Source organism: Plectropomus leopardus, chromosome 7 (assembly GCF_026936395.1).
Source record: "Plectropomus leopardus strain MGB_pleo_1.0 chromosome 7, ASM2693639v1, whole genome shotgun sequence".
NCBI lineage: Eukaryota > Metazoa > Chordata > Actinopteri > Perciformes > Serranidae > Plectropomus > Plectropomus leopardus.
This window is the reverse complement of record NC_142182.1, coordinates 2,090,001-2,108,005: the sequence shown is the minus strand read 5'-3', so window position 1 is coordinate 2,108,005 and position 18,005 is coordinate 2,090,001. Positions and strand designations below refer to the sequence as shown.

General features: G+C 38.2%; 1 long non-coding RNA gene across 1 annotated transcript; it reads left to right on the top strand.

Moving 5' to 3' along the window:
• Positions 1–4,411: 4,411 nt before the first annotated feature.
• Positions 4,412–17,727, top strand: LOC121956919 (uncharacterized). Its single transcript, XR_015776928.1, has 3 exons — positions 4,412–4,546; positions 8,565–8,653; positions 16,945–17,727. It is a non-coding gene; the product is annotated as an uncharacterized LOC121956919 (long non-coding RNA).
• The last annotated feature ends 278 nt before the right edge of the window (positions 17,728–18,005 follow it).

Genomic DNA, 18,005 nt, shown 5'->3' with positions numbered 1-18,005 from the left:
TGCAGCAGAAAATACCCAAGTACAGTAAAATTACAGCAGATTTGTACTTTAGTACAGTACTTGAGTAAATGTTTTTAGTTATATTCCACCGCTGGTCAGCCGAAGGATGGACAGTAGCTGAAATTGCTATAATTGGGATCAGTAGACCATGTAAAGTAACATTTCTTTAGCCCTGAAATTAAATAATCCAGTATCCCCATAAATGTTTAGGACTTTAAGACCTTTCTAGTATGCAAGGACATTTCCAGGATTTTAGGACATTTCCAGGATTTTAGGACGTCTCTTGGATTTTAGGACGTTTCTACGATTTTAGGACATTTCTCAGATTTAAGGACATTTCTCAGATTTAAGACCTCTGTTAAGGGTGTGGGGTATCCTCCTCCAAAAAATAAGAAAACATTGGTGAATCCCAAAAATCAAAGGGTACTAACAAAATAAGAACAAATCATGGTTATCAGAAGGATAGAGAGACATTTTGGTTTGACCGTTTCTTGCATGAGAAGCGTTGTCTCTTTTGACCCGTTATTGCATAAAAAAATTTAAAAATTAAAAAAAAAAAACCTTTAACAGCTGGATCCATATCAGTTTTTTAATTAACATTAAAACTTCTGAAATTGAAAAAAACAAACAACAACAACAACAAAATCATGAGCAACTTGGCAAGAAATGTCCAGCAAACTGAAAAAAATTTAAGGGTGACAGGATATTATAGTAAGTTATGGTCAACAAAAGGGGGTGTCCAGAAAACTACATTTATATTTCTCTTTATTATGTATTTAAAATTATGTTACAGGGGAAAAAAAGCATTTCCAGTAATGTCTTGGTCTTGGTTCATTTTGTCTGTGAGTTTGTTTTTAATACCTAATACCTTTTTTGTGCTTATTTTCAATAAATTTTCCTCTAACTTTCTACAAGTTGTTTGCCATTTTTGGGGCCCTTTCTTCTTAAGTTGCTGGTCGCCCTCTAGTTTTTGTTGGTTTGAAAGGGTTAAAAGTTAAATCGTTGTTGTTATCGACGTGCTGCACCCAGACTTTCCCTCGTACTTTGCCAGTGTTTTGGGTTCCCAGGGCGGCTGTGGAGAGATTGGTCTACCACATTGAGTCTGATGTAGAAAACAAGACTTCCAGGTCGCGGCGTCCCTTTCGGTAACATGGCAGGATCGTTTGTCCCCCGTGGGAGTGTCCCCCCCGGACACTTCCCTCAGGTCCTCGGGCTGGCTGCAGCGTCCCGGCCTGCAGCCTGTGGGGGGTGGCAGAGTGGAAGTGGATGAAGTTTCCAGATGCTCCCGCAGTGTTTGTACTGCTGACGCTGCAGCTCCGCTCTGCGTGTGTGCACTTAAGTTCACGATTTACGGTTTATTGTGTTGGTTTGACTTCATCATTAACCTTTTTATTATCTTTTGTTTGGTCTTAATTTAGCCACGTAAAAGTTGATCGTACTTAGAATAATCTTGGAAACTAGCTGCCTTGAAAAAGTAAAGATAATATAACTAAAAATCTTAATTTCTGTTTACTTTATATCCAAGTTTTCAGTTTGCTTAAAATTCAGCTGTAAGAACTTAATTTTGTGAAGTTGTTGCAACTTAAAAATGACGAGTGAAATCAGCTCGTTTTTTCTAAGTCTTCACTAATTCAGTAAACCAAGTTAGTCTGACTCAACTTGATTATGACAACGAGGATTTTGGCAGTGACGAAGTTTAGATATGCCAGTTCTGTTTTGTTTAAGAATATACAAATATTACTGACCAGTTTGTAGCAGAATACAGATTTACTGCACAGTTAAGTTGGTTTATTGAAGTTGATCAAACTTAGAAAGACTGAATTAATTGAATTTGTCATTTTAAAGTTCAAACAACTCCATGAAAGTAAGTGAATATCAGCCAATTTTAAGTCAAGTTAACAATTAAATGTAAAGAAAACATAAATTAAGACTAATAGTTATGTTAACTCACAATTTTTCGAGGCAGTCAGTTACCGTGATTTTTTTAACAGTAAAATCAGTTTGTTAGATTTTACCGTGTAGAAAAATGGCAGTGCAACACGGCGATCTCCAGAGACGATGACTGAATTAAAAAAATAGAATTGAACTTGTCTTTTTTTTAGTCGCAACAACTTCACCAAATTAAGTAAATTAAGTGTTCAGATTTTTTAAATGTTGTTTGTGTCATTATCTGTATATGAGAATGTTTAAACTGCACTTTTTCATTCTGGATTAATCCGTTGATTTATTATTTTATGATGAATTGAAATAAATTACTTTTTAAATGTTTGAAAACACAAAATTCCCGTCACAAGTTCTAAAAGCCAAATGTGACATTTCCAGATGACTTGTTTGTTTGACTAACAGTCAAAAAAACATAAATATTTACTTCATAATGATATATTATATGTGTATACTTGTATATGTGCATGTTTCAACCTCTTTCTGTACAGTTTGTTTTTCAATTTTTGTTTTTAATTTTTTTCTTTTCTTTCAGTGCTGCACTGCTTTAACTCTGATTATCTTTGCTTCATCATATAAAGTTTACTTCTTCATTCAATTACAATTATTAAAATTGTTGCTGTTTAACTGTCATGCTTGCACTGTACTCAATTATGTTCCCTCAAAATAATAATTGATAGCAAAATGTTCACTGTATGTGTTTCCTGTTAGTGTATAAATGTTATTGTTCTCCTGCATTATGTGGATGAAGTCAATTATGATTTATTTATTTTTTTACATATTGAGTTAACTGGTAACTCTGTATATTTGTGTTATAAAAAAGGATGCAGATTGATATGATTTGTTTCTACCTTTCAGAAGTAGGTCAATGTGTTTGTGTGGTTGTGTGACCTTTGACCTGCTGACTAGGGGTCATTGTCTCAGTGGGACAGGTGTCTGTCCATCTGTGAAAGACATAACAGCTCTGATCCACTCAGGAAACTCTCTTTTACAGCCTCAACTCATCCGGATCGTCAGACATTAAATCAGTGATTGATGAGTTTAAATCACATTAAATTCATTGAATCAATATCAGCAAAATTAAAGACATGTTGTTTTCATTTTCTCATGACTTATAATATTTTAAATAATTAGTTAACCCTTTGAAACATGGAACGTCATCAGTTTTCTTCTGCTGCGTTTAGATGTCTCTCACATGTATTTAAACCTTTGAAACTGAAGCAAATTGGCTTAATTTCTGTGGAAAACATGGCTAAAAAGGCAAGAAGAAAATTGGGAAAAAATGTCCCACAAATTGAAAAAAAAAAAAAAAAAAAAAAGAAATTAGCTGAAAACTAGTTTTGAAAAAGAGAAATAATAATGATTATAAATTTGACTTTTTTGGGGGGGGTCCTGATTATTTCCCTTAATTCATAATAAGTAATTTATTAACATGTTCTCAGGAGAAACTGAGCCAAGAGGTCCAGGTTTCAAAGAGTTAATCATGACAATCATCAGATTAATCACAGAAAACAATCTTTATTACAGCCCTTGATGAATAACGCAGTCTGAGAAAACTTTTCTAGTACTACATACTAGTACTTTTTCTACTGGTTTTGTCCACATGAAGCTGAGGTGACGTGGATAATAGAAACGTATGCTTTTAAATTGTATTTGGGTACCGTTACTATAATGGCCTTATTTTTTAATTTATTTATTTTTTCAGAATTTGTACAAGGTGCTTTACTATTTGACTCAGGTTTTTCACTTTTTTTTCAAATTTAATATTTTTTCACCTGGTGGAAGACTGGCATTTAAAGAATTTTACTGTATAGTGTCAACAGCAGTTTTTACTGTGCATACGACAATAAACTTCTTGAATTTTTATTACTTTTACAAGCGTCTCAGTGCTTCTCCATAACTGTTTTGTAACATAAATGTTACATGAGACTTGAAAAGAACTTATTTATTATTTATCTATTTTAGGACATTTAAATGATTTGGGGATTTTATCTGGACTTTGTATTTTCTCAGATTTTAGTACATTTCTAGGATCTGTCAGGGGGTGTGGGGGATCCTCCACTGGCACTTTTTATGATCAACTACCTCTGTTTTGATGCTATTTCGTGCACCTTACGTATACTAAAAGTACAAAAAAAGTTTCCAGGGTGAATTTTTATTGTGAATCAGAAAATAGTTGTGGGGCCACTGGGCATCCTATCAGGGGCCAGATTTGGTAATGTAAAGTAAAAATGCTTTTGAGTCAGCTTTTATCTCATGTTTTTAAGTAAAATTAGGTTTTTAAGTTTGATGTGTATGACTGAATTTGAAATAATAAATAAATTAATTAATTAAAAATAATAATAATAAAAAATATATATATATATCCATAGTCTACAGTTTTCATGGGTGAAACAGCGCCCCTCTAACTCTTAACGGCAGTTACATATTAGCCAATGACAGCGGTGAAGATCGGTACTGCAGCCTTCTGGTCGGATCAGTCAGGTGAATGTGACGGCTGTCGATCAATAACATGGAGGGATGTGGTCGCCGGTAACTCACCGAAATACGGTCCGGGAAATTTACCGGGAAGCACAACTTAATAAATAATGACTCTTCACATAAGGTAAGTCAATCACAACCGACTGACAGTCTGTCTGTGTGTCTGTTTGCGGCCTGTTTTGTTTACAGCTGGTTGAATTTCCCGCCATGGCTCGGTGTATTTCCTGGTTCTGTGTTTTTTTTAAACACCACCGGCTCCGTGTATTTCCTGGCTGTGTTGTTTTCAGGACATTTATGGTACACTGTGTTGAAGAAAAAGTACTCAGATCGTTTACATAAATAAAGTACAGGTAGGCCGCTGTAGTGTAGAAGTACTGATACAAGTTAAAGTACTGCGTGAGGTGCAGTAAAAGTCGGGTATCTTGGAGTATAAACACGAAGTCGTAGAAAAATCATGAGTAAAGTAGGCCTTCAGGTACCTCAAGTTGTATTTAAGCTAACTCGGTTACTTTTGAGCTCTGAATGTATTTGGAGTTTTCTCAAGTTTGCATGTTTTTTGCACTTTTTTGGAGATGGCTGTGTGGCTTTGTGATTGTTTGTTGCCTTTACCGAAGGTTTCCGTTGTCCTGTCTACTTCAACCCTTTGAGAACTGGTTAGATTGGCTTGATTTCTTTCAAAAACATGGGAATAAGTTATGAGCTACAAAAAAAAAAAAGCCTGAAATATAGGCAAGGCAGCTTTATCTGTGAAGCACGTCTTACAAGGGTCATTTAAAGTCATACATAAACACACAAATATGAAAAACAAACAAACAAAATAAATTAAAAGTAAATAAATAGACAAATAGTTAATAATAATAAAAGTTATGATTATAAATTACACGTTTCCCTTTTTTATTATTATCTTTTACTTATTTTCGCTTCATCCATTTTTAAAAACTAATTTTCTTTTTCTTTTCCTAATGTTTTGCACTTTACAGGATTTCTCTTACCAAGGTTCCTTTTTAGCCATATTTTCAAAAGAAATCAATTGTCTCAGAGTTCAAAGGTTTGAATATATGTCAATGGCGTCTGAATGAAACACAAGAAAGCTGATGTCGTTCCAGGTTTCAAAGGGTGGATAAGTAGCTGGAGTACTGTAGGTCTTGTGGGTTGCAGTAAGGCCTGATAAATGGGGCTGAGGGAGCTAAAAAAGCCCAAAAACAAAACAAAGAATGGTAACAGAAAGTCATTAAAACAATTAAAATGGGCTACATCCTCAGAGGGAGCATCAGTGATTTGCACCGTGTTTCAGAGTATAAGTTGAACACAGTTTTGTAGTTTTCACTACAGATGAGTTTTTCAGGTTGTATTTTTATGAGTGTTTTCATTAAAGTTTCTCTCATATGTGTCGTTCCCTTAATGGTCCGTCAGTTCAATCAGCCGCTGTTAAAGAGACGCTTCCCACTGCGACTCATTCATCTTCATCACGGAGACACTTCCTCTCCGCACGGGCACATTCAGCATTATAAATCATACACTGACGGTGTTTTGTCTCTGCGCGTTCAGGCAGGTGGGGGGCTGGTAGACCTTAAGTTACAGGTTACTTCCCGTGGCCCCGGGCCCCCCAGAACAGCTGTAACTCCCCCAATTATCGCAGTGTCACAGGCTTCAGGTTCGAGCTTCAGGACTGCAGTGTTTCAGCGTGAGAGCTAACACTCGGCTGGAAAGTTTTTGTGTTGAAGCAGAGATACTCAGCTTGTTTGGGGTCATTTTTGGAGAAGGACAGGAGGCCGGGGGCCAGCGCAGCAGCCCCATACGTGTTTCTAGGAGTTTGGGACGTTTCTTGCCTGTTAGGATGTTTCTAGGATTTAAGACATTTCTCCTTTTTAAGGGCATTTCTTGGATGTTAGGCTGTTTGTAGGATTTTAGGACATTTCTCTGATTTTAGAACATTTCTTGGATTTTGGGACATTTCTATGATTGTATACTGTTGTTTTGGATGTTAGGCTGTTTCTTGGATTTCAGGACATTTCTTGGATTTCAGGACATTTCTTTGACGTTAGGCTGTTTGTATGGATTTTAGGGCATTTCTGTGTTTTAGGATGTGTCTCGGACTTTTGGACATTTGGAGGATTTTACTACCTTCTTAGGTTTTTGGGATGTTTCTCAGGTTTTAGGACATTTCCAGGATTTCATGATGTTTCTGAGATTTTAGGACGTTTCTTTGCCTTTGGGGTGTTTCTTGGATTTTGGGACGTTTCTCAGATGTTAGGACATTATAGAATAGACAGTAAAAATGGTCTTTTAATGATTACATTGACTCTATACCACCTTTTACTACACTGTCAGTGTTTTAATCTGTCGCAGAGACGAGGAAATACAACTATACCTGCCTTTCCTATTTCTGTTTCTCCCTCTGACAGTGTTTCTGTCCCTTCAGTTTTTGACACGTGGCACTTTACTGTGAAACATTTGCATTTTAGTAATGTCCTGCTACTTTTTGGGTAATGTGTTAAGTTGCTCTTTGCCTCTCCCTGTTTTTTTTGAAAGAAATCAAACCATTTTGCCCTGGTTTTAAAGGGTTAAAATATACCTTCCTTGACATTTTGTGTGTCTCTGTTGTGTATTTATTATGCTTTGAAAGCTGAGAGAGCTCGGGCAAAGTAACAAGCCTGCTGGTCAGGGGGTGAAGGGGGACAGTGTTCAAACGGCGACACAGAAGTTAATCAGCACCGTTTGGCACATCGTAAAGAGCGAGCTCGCCTTCAGCAACATCTTAGTGATTTCTGTTGCTTTTGTGATGCAGTTTGAACCCTCAAACTCCTGCAGGTGAAGAGACACAGTCACCAACATTAAGATGCACCAACAGTAAACAGGTCAAAGGTCAAATCCTTACCGCCTTTAAAACAGATATCAGATATTCGCGTGTCTCCACGCAGCCCGCCGGTGCTATGAAGAAACCGCCAATTAACTGCAGCGTAAATTCCTGCAGAAAGCAGCTCTGTGGCCTCACGACGTCTCTCTTCACCCAGGACGCTATTTTTAAGGAGGAATCTGGTCCCGGGGCTTAGAGGGTGTCCATAGCTCACATTCCCAACCAGAGGCCCTCAAGTCTTCAGGCCTTATTTTGGGAACACACAGTTATCCCGAGTCCTCGTCGCAGCGCTCCGACTCTTGTTTCACTGAGGAAATTCTCACACACTTCCTGTTGTTATGTCATTTCGGATGATATTAATCTTTGAGCTGCGCAGGCTGCAAATAATTAAATAACGATTCTTAGAGGATAACTCTGGTTTATTGCAATTTGGATCATACTTAGGATACAGGGGTTTGTCCATCATCTCTCAGTAATAATGACATTATACTAACCAAGTGAGTATGAGCTACCAACACTGCTTTCCATAGAGCCACATGGCTAACGCGGCTAAAGCATTGGCAGAGGACAGCTGCTGGGATTTTGGGCTCAAAAGATGTAAAATGACATCAGAGCAGGTAGATAGTGACAGTAACAAAACAAAAGAAACAATAAAACAAAACAGGACAATATTTTGGGAGAGCATCTGCGTGATAACGTTGATCTAAAGTGAGGTGATGCGGTTCTGTGACCCCACAAAAATCAACAAAACAACCAAAACCCCTCAATGTTTTTCTGTTGTTTTTTTTAAATTACCTCAGAGAATAGCTGATTTTTTTTCACAGATTTAGGACTTTATAAATTCAGAGAAGATCCATTTTTTCTCAGAAATTTGTAAGTTTTTTTTGTCTCTGACATTTGTAATATTTATTTTCTCAGAAGTTGGTGACCTTCTAACTTCAGAGAATAGATGTTTGAATTTATAAACTCAGAGAAAATCCGACTTTTTTTTCTAAGAAATTTGTATGATTTTATAACACTATATAAACTCAGAATAGGTGACTTTTTTCTTGCAAATTTGCAACATTATTCGGGGAAATTCAAATTTTTATTCTAAGAAAATTACCCTCTTTTTTTGTAGTTTTTTAAAAAATCTACACTGGCTGTAACATGCTGTCGTAGCTAATAGTACACAGCATAAATGACCAAAAAAAGCACATAATGAGTTTATTTCTGTTATTTACTGAAGTTATGAGCACTTGTTTCTCTTCAGCTCGGCTCACTGTGGTTACTCTGTCATCTGTAGTGCGTCACAGACGGCTGAGGACACACAGACAGCGGTGCAGAGTTTACAGCCACCACTCACCACTCCACTGAACCGGGGCAACACCACGGGTGAGTACAGACTCTTACAGGGCGGAGAAACTCCCTCGAGACAGTGACAAGGCCAAAAAGATCAAAGGGAGGGTTTGTTATGTCAAAGCTTGTTATTTTGAAAAAAGAAAAGTGATATTGCAAAAACAAATTTCTTCAAATTTGACACTAACGTGATGAACTGATTTGAATTTGGAGGTCAAAGGTCAAGGTCCCTGTGATCTCGTCTGTCTAATTTTTGTGATAGTGATATCTCAACAACACTGTGAGGGAATTTTTAAAAACTTGACACAAACATTCATATTGACTCAGCCATGAGCCGATTAGAATTTGGAGTTCAAAGGTCGTTGTGACCTTGCATTTGTGTCATCCAAATCAGGAGATAGCCTCGAGGGAGTTTCCTAAAATTTGGCACAAACGTTCACATGCACGCAAGAATGTGCTGATCAGAATTTGGTGGTCAAAGGTCATAACTCAAGAATTCATACGTCAGATCTCACACAAATGTCTAGCAGGACGTAATGATGAAGTTCTTGCAGTTTATATCCCAAAGGTCAAAGGTCGACTGTTTTTTAAAACACTTCTCCGGCAGTTTTTCACCATATTTCAGGAACAAAAGGGGAGACATTTGGTCAGATGGTGAGTTGGTGACACTGATCTTGAAACTGAGCTGATTGTAGAGATCTTCGGTGTGTGGAGCGTCCGTGTTTTCACAGACAAAACTGTACGTGAAACCTGACTTAAAGATTTACAACCGTGTGGCGGTAAAGAGCCCAACCGATGTGGGATTTTTGAGACCAGTGTTGATGTTATATATGATTACCGATATGGCGACCGACATGGTGAATGTTTGAGCTGAGATGAAAATATGTCATTTCTATGTGGATCTTGCTCTGATTTTGCAGCGATATGACTGCAAAAGTGCTCATGAGGCTGCTTTCTTAAACAAGCAACTTCAACGATTTACTTATTTAACATCACACACAAACAAAATAAAGAATAAATAAAAATAAAATAAACATTTGTACTGTATGTGTTCAGCAGCAGTCTTCACTGACCATTCAAGTAAAGAATATAAAAATAAAATACACATCAGTACTGTTTGGTCTTTGCTGACCATTTAAATACAAAATAAATAACTAATAAACATCAGTGCTGTTCAGTATCAGTCAGTTGCTGATAATTTTTAAACCACCCGAGCATCGTATTCTGCATTATATGGTATGTAAAAAAAGTTTTCTTATCAGCGCCTATCAGAAAAAATATACGCTGATGCCGATATTTTCAGATATGTCTGTGAAAGACTCACATCGGCCGCTAACATCGGTTGACCGATAAATTGGCCGGGCTCTAGCAGTAATTCTGGTTTTGCTGATTTTCTAGAAATTAATAAAAAAATTTATGTTTGGAAAGTTTATGAAAGACAATGTTTGGATCCTGCTTGGATCTTCATCAGGCCAAATGTTTTAAAAAGAATGAAACCTCAGATATATTTATACAAAATGCACACCGATAGGCTGACGAGCTCTGTGGTTGCAACAATTAATTCGATCAAAAATACATTGAAGGAATACGTAGACAAAAAAGTGATGTAAAGGCCATATTACAGAACATTAAGCCTATCTCAAGTCAATATCAAACATCTTTACATTACACCTCCTGCAGCTCCTCCTGCATTGAACCACGTCCAAACAGTATAACTAAGAAAATATGTGTGTTGGTGCACGAGGCTCACAGTGTGACTGCAGCAATATTTATTTTCAGTGTGTGTTTGTGTGTAGATTGTGTGTTATTTGACCTGTCTGTAGATGTACTGTATGTACAGAATGTGCTTTAAAATGTAATGTGTGTATGTGTGTGTGTGTGTGTGTGTGTGTGTGTGTGTGTGTGTGTGTGTTGCTCAAGAGAGAAATGCAGCTTCCTGTCCTCACCTCCATCAGAGCGCTTCCTCTGACGCTATTAACTGCAACTTAAAAATAGTTTACTACTGAGCCAGCAGATGCAGCTCTCTAGAGATCGAGGTTTTTTAAAACCTGCAGTGACCTGGTCCACTATGAGATCCAGTCCACTCCGCACAACCCTCAAACATGTAACGGTTAATCAGTGGTCCAAACCTGAGCTGAGAGTTTCAGGTAATGACCGTCACTGCTTGCCTTTGGCTTTTTTTTGGTCAATTCTAGTAAATATCACAATATAAAAGTTGTGTTTTCAGTTTAAAAAGCAGGGGATAGTTATGATATTGCTTTGAGTTTTATAGTTTTTTTTACTTCTTTTTCAGGCAATTTTCTTATTTTATTGATTTCTTGCTATTTTTGTGGCCTTTTTTTTGGTTAATTTCTTGATTGTCCTCCCATATTTTTCTTCTTTGTTTAAATAGATTTGATTGATTTTATAACTTTACAGCACAGTGTTCTCCACATGCTCAAATACATCTCAGATTAAGAAAAACTTGCAAATGAATAAATGAAATAAGTAACAACAATAACATCATACGAATAATAATAATGATAATTTGACAAGAATTAAAGTAGAAAAAAGATGAGAAATAAAGAAAGAAACAAAAAGAAAAAGAAACAAACAAAAAAAAAATGTTTTCAAAAGAAATCAAGCAACTCATGTTCAGGTATCAAAGGGTTAATCCAACGATTATTTTTCTTGATTTATTTAAGAATTATTTTTTCAATTAGTCGACAAATCTAACGACTTGTATCAATCATTCTAAAGATTTTGTTTTTATTACTTTATTAACATAGCAATTCATTTACAATATGTACTTTTGTTGCATATATGGCTTTTTTTCCTGTACGTGTCTACTATATTTTATTAAAAAAAGGAAAAAAACGCCCCAAAATACTCTGAAAACTCATATCCTGACTCCGTATCAGTCGCCGTGTTGAAACCTCTCCTCCAGTCTTGATCCAGAAGCTTGTTTTGTTTGAGTATCTGAATTCCCAGCCGGCTCTGAAGTATCGACTCCATAAAGCCAAACAGAGGAAATGGCCAAAAAAGGTCGCGACCTTTCAGCCCGTCAGGTTCATGTCCGGCCAGAAGGTCACGGACAGCGAGGAGAGATTCGGTGCGTCTGAATCTGTCAATAAGCGAGCTTGTTAATAAAGTTAATCCAAACCTGTCGGGAAGTTAGATTGTCAGGGGAAAACCTTGACTCCAAAAGCTTTAAATGTTTTTCTGAGAATAAATCAATTAATGTGATTTTAATTTACTTTATTAGTAAACCTTAAACTCAGTAGACTCAAACAGGCATGTTGGCATTATTTAACTTTTTGAAACGTGAGCAAATTGGCTTGATTTCTGTAAAAAAATATTAGAAAAAGGTGGTGAGCAACTTAAGAAGAAATCATCCAAAAATTAGCAAAAAATTAGTAAATTCTTCTAAAAAATGACTTGAAAATTAGCAAAAAAAAAGAAAAAATAAATATGTAATTATGAAAATTAAAATACAATTTTCTACAATTATTTAACTATTTTTTTAAATAAAAAAACAAGAAAATTACATGAAATCAGGAAAAAAACTGTCAACCAAATTATGTTTAAAAAATGCTTAAAATAATTCAAATGATAAAATGATAATAACATTTTTTCATAGCTTTTATAAAAATACATTTCTAAATCGACTAATTTCTCGCAATTTGAGGGAAACTTCTTGCCAAGTTGCTCATTACCTTTTGGCCCCAAACTTTCCACAAAAAATAAACCAATTTTCTCATTGTTCACAGGTTTAAATACTTGTGAAAGATGTTTGAACGCTGCACTAGAAAACTGATCCAGGTTTCAAAGGGTTAAGTAAATAAATAATTTCAACACTGAAACTTTGGAGGGTTTTGGAGTGTCGGTCTGACTCGTATCGTAGATGTGGGTGTGTGTATTATTAAAGCGGGCCCTAAGGGTTAAAATCAGAGTTGCTCTCCTGAGTTGTTACGAAGCTGCAAACATCACATAGCTGACGTGTTTGCTGCTGGTCTGGTTTGGCGTTGAACTTGGCGTCCTCCGGCACGTCTCCAGTCCGCTGTTTGACACTAAACTATCACATTTCCAAAACAGCGCTGACTCTCTGCGTGGCCGATGAAATATTCAATGATGCTTGGGTTTCAGCTCTTCACCAGCCTGAATCCTGCGGCTCGTACCGAGGCGTCCCCCGGGTGCCTCGCCCGCTGGACCCGCGGCCCCCTCGGCACAGTTCGGACCTCGTCAGTAAGAAGCGGGCCCCTGGGAGCCGTTTATAATCCGACCCTGAGCTGGCGGGGCCGTGTTCGTTCTCCTGCACTTCTCTGCCAAGTGTTAAAAGAGAGATTCTTAAAAAATGGAGTTGCCATATGTAGCGCACCCCGGAGCTTTAAATGAGCTTTTCATCGAGGAGGGGGTCGAGTTTTCTCGTCCAGCCAGAAGCGCTCAGAGACGAGGCCGGCCGCCCGCTGACAGCTCGACCATGTTGAAGGACTTTTCTGTGTTGGTGTGTGGCGTTCAGGGTAAAGTCAGTGGTGTTGAATTTTTTGTTTTTACGCTCATTATGTTCGAATGCTGTTAGAAAAGTGGAATTATTGTGTCAGTCCGACTAAAACTGGACTTTTAAGATACATGTAAACGTGTTAGTCCCACTGAAATTGAGTTTCAACTAACACACCCAGATAATGTAATTGGAAGTCGCGATATTTCGTCATGTAAATACCTCAGACGGACTTTGACTGGACTCAATATTCTGCACGTGCTCCTCGTCGCTGCTCGGGGCTCCCTCAGTGTTTAGAGATAGGGACAGTTTGTTATTTCAGTTCAGTAAAATGAGTGTTTTTCTCAGTTTGGTGTTTTTGATAAAACGGCCTCGTCAGTAAGAGCTGTCTGACAGCGAGGTGAAGCAGAGAAAATATTCTAAATATAGAGTACACTTCCACTGATATTGATTTTTTTGTGGCTTCAATCTAATCAATGAAGTCAGAGTTTACTCAGTTTGATTTTGTGTACGTGACATTTTCTACCCCAAAGTTACTGTAAATAAACAGCTGTGATTGTGATTGGGTCGATATCATAGACTGTATAAATTTAGGTTTATAGACACTAGCTGAAAGAGGGCAGATCAGCTGCTGAGGACGAGTCAGACAGACTTCATCAATAAATGGATCCCCCCCCCCGCTGCTGGTACGCTGGGACAAGGACAGTCGTCACATGAAATATCCTAATCGAGCTGTAACTGCAGCGCCACTAAACTGTGCATGTGAACGAGCTTCAGTTTGTCTTCAGTTGGGGTGATTCATGACGTGATCAAAGTCATTGATCACAGAAAGATGTTGATTTCCAAAATGAGCGTCGGCACGTCTCAGTAAGAAATAGTGCATCACAGCATGTGTCACCAACGTTATCTGGCTGTTTTCAGTGTACTTTAATAAACACAGTTCAAAACACACGAAAAACCTTAAAGTCTGAAGTCACTTAAGAAAAATCAAGTTGTTTAAAACTACGTTTCAAAAACGCTGTAGTCAACGAGTAGTAAGGTTAACCCTTTGAAACCAACATCTTTTGCTGCGTTCAGACGCCTTTCACGAGTTTTTAATCAGACCAACAGATCAAACACGGACTCGGACTTCACCAGACTGTGTTGTCGTGTTTGGGGGGACGGTCTGAGTCCAGGTCACAGGCTGACCTCCGCTCAGACACGACACCAGATATGACGATTACCAGAGAGGAGACATAAACAGCTGAGCGTCTCCTCCTCGGGAGCTCCTCAGTCAGTTTCGCGGTTTCTCGGCGTAAACGGCGGGTCAGTTTGATACCTGAGTGGCGAGCGTGGACGCTGCCTCTGTTTACCCTGAGGTGAGGCCAGCAGCCGGACTGAAAGTGATACGCCGACTGATGTTTACTCAACTGCTGTGTCCTAACCTTGGTACCTTCGGTGGCTCCCGACATGATCCACCTTAATACTGACAAATGACTTTCTGACCAGGAAGCACCACAATCACAGGGGGGCCACGGGTAATCCGTCTGTAAGGAGGAGGATAAAGATTTTGGGGAGTTTCAGTGTTAAGTTGAAGTTTGGTGGTCAAACAGTTGATCACGAAGAAGCTCGTTCGATCAGGGTGAAAGTTTCACCCAGATTAACGTGACCAACTATCATTAAACTAAATTATGACATTTTATTTTGATGAACCAGTTGGGAAATTCAGGGCTGAAATCGCTGTTTAAAGTAACTGTTTGGAGGAGAGTGGTACCAATATTTTGTTGTGGTTTATTTATCTATTTATTTAATTTCACATTTATTCCACTCTTGGTGCCACAGAAATAAAGAAATCTGCACAATAATTAAAAGAACAAAAAGATTTTTTTTTAAATGTAAAGTTAGTCCTTCATGACATGTTTTTGAAGAAATATAAGTTAAGTCATACACATTTACGAAACAACCTTCATAACCCTTTTTACATAAAAAACAAACAAACAAACAAACAAACAGAAAAATCCCCCACACCCCCGACAGAGGTCCAAGATAAAACACTAATGTCCTAAAATACTAATGTTACAAAATGTTCTAAGTCCTACAAATGTCCTTAAATCCTGGAAACATGCTAGAATCCTTGAACTGTCCTAAAATCCTATAAAATTCCTGAAATCTTAGAAATTTCACAAAATCACAGAAACGTCCTAAAATCCTAAAAATGTCGTAAAATAACATCCTTAAGTCCTGAAAAATATCCTGAATTCAGAAATGTCCTTAAATCCTTGAAACATCCTAAAATCCCAGAAATGTCCTAAAATCTTAGAAAGGTCGTTAAATCCTGAAATGTCATCAGAAATTCTAGAAATGTGCTCGAATCCTTCAATAGTCCTAAAATCCTATACATTTCCAGAAATCCTAGAAATGTCCTAAAATCCCCGTAATGTCCTTGAAATATGTATGGGGCTGCTGCGACTGGCTGAAAGCCGTCAGTTATACGCACATCACGCCACGCTCAGTTTATTAAAGACATTTCGATCCTGCTTGGATCCTCGTCAAAATTTTCTAGAAAAATCTAGTAAAGTGGACTTTTAGTTTGGATTGTTATTTTCACATGAAAACAATAGTTTGTTGGTGACAGATATTTTAGAGACAAATCCGCCTTGTACATGGCAGCTACAAATACAATATTTAGTTGACCCACTATTGAATCTTTTACCTTCAGAAATCAGTCTAACATTAAAAAAATCCTCAGTCCAGAGGTGTGTGACTGTTTTCAGTTTGAGACTCTCAAACTCATTGATCATCGGCTGCTCCTGATGTTTGGACGCTGGCCTTGACCTCGACCTGACCTCCACCCCTCTGACTGGTTAGTGTTGGGTTTCTCTGTCCAGCTACTGCCTGCAGCAGAAGATGGTGGGACAGCGGAGGACAACCAGATGGACTGTCTCACTCTGTCTCACGCTGAAAAAAACCCGTTACAGAGTGATTTGATGTAATAACTGCTCCCAGCTTTTCGAATGCTTTCAGTTAAACTGGTCTGATTTCACGCGTCTCATCTTAAACGCGGTGATGATGCAGCGTGAGCACATGTTCGCGGCTATAAACAGGCAATTAAAGTTTATTAAGTTTTTAAGTATGTCCACTTCTTTGCTCATTTTTTTCTGTTAATGGGTATTTAGACATATTTTACGCATGCCTGAAGGTAAATTACACTTTTTACTCCAATACATGTTACACACACAGGCCCAAAATACACAAACATGCACAAACAGGGCCTTAAACACACGCACAAAATAGACAAATGTCAGAGCATGGCGGCTTCCTATGGATAGGCGTCCCAACAGTTGCCTTGCTCAAGGGCACCTCAACCTTCATGTTTTCCTTCAGTTTTTCCCCAAAGGACCAATAAAAGTACCATAATGGATTGATAAGCAGTATCAGTTAGAGCTGTAATACCATTAAAATCTCAATGATACCCTTTTTTATACTGGGATGAACTCTGTTATTCAAATGTTGCTGTTGTTCAATCCCCATGAACTCAGCAACTGACATCCCATAATGCACAGGGGTTCACACACACATTCATTTATATGTAGCAGCCCGCAACAAGATCAAAATATGGCGCCACATATCGCTTTTGTATTTTTGAGCTCGAACATTTATATTGTAGTAAGTGTCAAAGAGGACACAACAAGAAAACACACACACACACACACACACACACACACACACACACACACACACTCACACTCACACACTCACACACACACACACACAGACACACACCTGTCTCCCTGTACTGACGTGTGTCTTGAGAACACATCAGTCGTTGCCCTCTGCCTCCTTCTGACCACCTCGGCACTTTTTCCTGCAGGAGGCGACATGTTCAGAGGTGCTGAGGTCACTTCCTGAGGATCAGATGTCGTGCCCCGTTGCTGCGTCATCTGGCCAATCACTTTACGTTTTGTTCCTCTTTTACTCACCTGGTTAAAGGACCATGATGTGTGTGTGTGTGTGTGTGTGTGTGTGTGTGACTCCACCTGTCTGCTGAGGTCTCAGCTCGGGCTGATGGAGGATTGACCACCAGCGGCGTCCTCTGATCCTGGAGTGAGCATTTGATCATGTACGTCGCCTCGTTAGCTCGGCCGCTGAACACCGTGGCGGTCCGCTCGTTCACACGGCAAGCCTTAGTGTTTGTTCTAGATCGGATGTGATGTGACCATTTACGGTTTCATTTTGAAGTTATTGTGCAGTGAAAGCAGGCAAATGTGGAAGCAGATGATGAATAGGAGGAGAGTGAAGAGAAAGAGAAATTTATGCTGTTTTTTATAGAGAGCGGGCACAGGCGGTGGGTGATTGAGACGCAGGGATTCGGTCAGATTCGGGCCTGCAGAGTGAACGTAGCTTTGTAAGACACTTTTTAGAGAGATCAGCAGTTTTCCTCTCAGGTTTTATTAGTACGAAATCATGCTAAATTTGAAATGCAATATTGCACATATTGAATTTCCAAACTATTTTTATGTGGAGTTAAGGCTCGGGCATGGCAGGGTTTATAAGAGTGAAATTAAGACCTAAATCTGTAAATTTTGTTGTATTTGTGTCCTTGTCTACCTGTAAACTGTAGATGGAAAGTAGTAACTAAATATGGCACAATACATCTCTGCTCTGTGTGTGAGATTGTTTTTTGTACACACTCCCTGAAAAATAAATGCCATAAAGTCTAAGAAAATTAAAATAAATCACTAAACTGATTTCATGGAATCATTGTTATGAGTATATTTGCTTTATTAGAAACCTTTACCATGATAACATTTTCAGCCATATCGTCCAACACTACAATAAGTCATGTTTGATTGGTTTTTTTTTTGCAATAGTTGTGTGTTGAAAAAGTCTGTCTGGGTCAACACACACCATGCTGTTCCTGCAGCTATGGTA